This window comes from Chaetura pelagica, unplaced genomic scaffold (assembly GCF_000747805.2).
Source record: "Chaetura pelagica isolate M959 unplaced genomic scaffold, ChaPel_1.0 scaffold115, whole genome shotgun sequence".
Classification (NCBI taxonomy): domain Eukaryota; kingdom Metazoa; phylum Chordata; class Aves; order Apodiformes; family Apodidae; genus Chaetura; species Chaetura pelagica.
This window is the reverse complement of record NW_009953761.1, coordinates 53912-57099: the sequence shown is the minus strand read 5'-3', so window position 1 is coordinate 57099 and position 3188 is coordinate 53912.

Genomic DNA, 3188 nt, shown 5'->3' with positions numbered 1-3188 from the left:
GTTGAGGGAGCACAATCTTTTTTCAACTGTATTTTTGCCACTAGCTTGATGAAGAGAAACATACCAGAATTACTCCAAATGCTGTAATGTCTTGTTTTCAGTTCCTTAGGAAGTCCGGTGTGGGCACACATTGAAAATCCAGCTGAAAAGCAAAACCAAACTGTAGGATCGAGAATGTGGACTTGAGGCTTCAGAAAGCAAAAACATGCTGGAGAAATAGAAAAAACTTTTGCAACCACTAGGACTCCCCTCTGGAGCTACATCTTATTGCTATTGGTAACTGTAATCACACAATTTTAAACACAGCAGTATTAAAATAGCTTGCCATGCCAAACAGCAGAGTTCTCACTTCCCTAATAAGAAAGTTGATTAAAGATTCCATCCAGCATCTTTCCCTTGAAATAATTAGATATGCTCTTATTTATAGTCCATCTTCCATAATATGTCTGATAGTCTCTGACTTCTGTTGTATTTCAGTATCATTTTCAGCCTCTTAACAGAGATTACACATTCTACTCCATGCTAATTTTTACAACTAATAGCACCTTTTGGCCCAGCCTCATTGCAGAATGGATATTAAACAACTAGATACTATGATTTAAAAAGATGCAATTTAAGGAAGACTTACATTGTACTTCAGAGGCCACTCTCAAACTGCAATTAGGTTCACTTTGCGCCCTGATTTACCACATTCTTCACTGTGTTTAGCCAGTTTTGTGTCCTTTTTCTTCAGCCTCCTCCAAAATGGTGGTATTTGGAATAATTTTCTGACTTCTAAACTGCACACTTGAGTGAAGCCAGTTCCTGTGCTGCGAGGCTTGTTCTTTTCTTCTGAGAGATAGGCTGCTCGCCGACTCTTTCCTTGTGCCTGTCCCCGCCCCAGGGCAAGCTATATTTAAAATAATAGTAATATCAGAGCCCTTCTGGAAGTGACACAAAAGAAAGAGCACACACACACACACACACACACGAAAAAGCAGCCTGCACGGAGGAATTACTGATTTCAACAGGAATGGAATTTCTTGCTCGCTTTGTCAGACCTCCCACTATCTGGATGTCATAAACTGCAAGGCAGCGGCAGCAGCGGCAGCAGGGGAGGGCAGACCAAAGAAGGTCCTTCTGGTAAACTAGCAGCTTTTGCAGAGTGTATTTTGGAGGTCCTGTGCTTGGGTGCTTTCTCACTGCACGCTTTCTGTTTGCAGAGGATGGATTGCAAACACAGCTGTATGCAATTGCAGTGTTTTACAGGATGCAGCCTTAAAGGAGACAAAATCTAAGGCTCTCGGTGGTGGACACTAGTGAATAATATAAATGTGAAGCTTTTTCCATGTAGAAGGGAAGTTATGACACCTTTGAAAGAAAAGAGTAATATTCAGTCCTTTCAGTTTTAACTTTAGGTCTATCCTGACATGTTAATCAAATTAACAGATATTTATAAATATATATATTCTTTTTTATATATATTTATTAAAAATTGAAATCACTCTGATGTCACACCCATTTGTCAGGAGGTGGGTGTACGAGTTAACCCCAGCAGCCTGTCCCAAGCAAGTGTCCCAAATAGAGTTCAGTAAAGCAAAACACTGTACACAGCAGAGGGGGAAATAAAACAGCCTTCCACTGTTTCTGCCTTGTACTTTTGCTGCCAGGACATGAATGAAGAAGTAGCCAACTCTTCAATTTTCCACCTAATGCAAAACTTACTCACGGATTTTATGAGACTTATGGTTGTCAAACTTTCAGATGAGTGGGTCTGCTGCTCATGAAATCTACTGCAGATTTCCCTCATCTGGAGTGCAGTAGGTTTCTGTAGACAGGCTCAGGCACTTTGGAGGGAGAGCTCAAAGATATGTAAGTGTCACTGGGCATCAGGGGGTCCTGGCATGCCCATGGGATCTGCAGTGTGCTCCTGTAGCTCAGTTCTACACCCAGCACTGCTAACCCCTGCAAACATGTAGAGAGTTACCAAAGCTCAGCTGGCATGGGCTAATCTCTTCAGGGGTCAAAACCTTACCTAAGTGAGTCCCAGAGCACCTGCCAAAGCCTGAGTCTATGAGGCACTGCTACAGAAAGCCTTTCAACAAGAAGTTCCTTTAGGGCAGGTTTTGCTCCCAGCTGAGCCCAGACCAACAGCTGTGAAGAGCAGGATGAAGCAGCCAGGCAGTAGCCTGGGAGTTGGGAATGAGTCATTCTAGCACTTAAGTTTCTCAATCCCATAGGTGAGGCCACAAAACTGTCAGGCAACAGAAACCGATAAAAAAAAAAAAAAAGGCTGTAATGCCAATTTCAGCAAGAAATGTTTCAGCCCTGGCAGTCCCAAGATCCAGAAGGTGCCTTTTTCCTCTCCTTTCAAACAACAGCCAGATGGGGCACCATGTTCCCCAAGTGAATTCAGCAACCAAGCTGCAGCGAGTTCAGCAGCCATCTCCATGGGGTGCCCTAAACATGAGAGTGCAAATCTGCTGCAGGGGTTGAGCTCCACTTCTGTTGAACATGGCTACAGGGCAAAGCAGAGCATGAACCCCCCAACATAATCTTTTGTGAGAAACCCAGGTGTCCTGTTATTTTCTTAGATGGCTCTCTTTGGGCTCTAATGACTCTTCAATGTAACAATCATGTGTGGGAGGTACTTTTTTCCAGGTGAACACCAAAACTGTGGGTCAGAGGCTGTAGCTGCCAGCAAAGCCCAATTTTACCAAGCAGAGCTGTGCACCTTTCTCCCACTCCAAGAAGAGGATGGAGGTTTAGGACCTGGTCCTAACCTCCTTAATTAATATGTTAAGAAACAGGGTATGTGTAAAGGTCTTGTGAATCTGATTTCACTTCTGCAGCTCCCCAGAGACCTGAAGCAGATGTCTAGAGGACCTTCCTGCTCCTTACAGAGTATCTTCATCTCTTCACTGTAGTGGTGTGACTTTCACTCAGATAATTCAGCCTTCTTAGAATAGACTAATAGAATAATTTAGTTTGGAAAAGACCTTTAAGATAATCACGTCCAGCCATTAACCTAACTCTACCAAGTTCACAGCTAAACCATATCTGTTCTTCTGCTCCAATGACCCATGTAAGGCTGTGACTCTAGTCTGGACATCAGGAACATAAAAGGTAAGTGCAAACAGGCTGAATGTTGCCTTGTCTAAGACCTTTGCAGTTACAGTCATAAGATCTTCAGATAGGCACTGCACCAT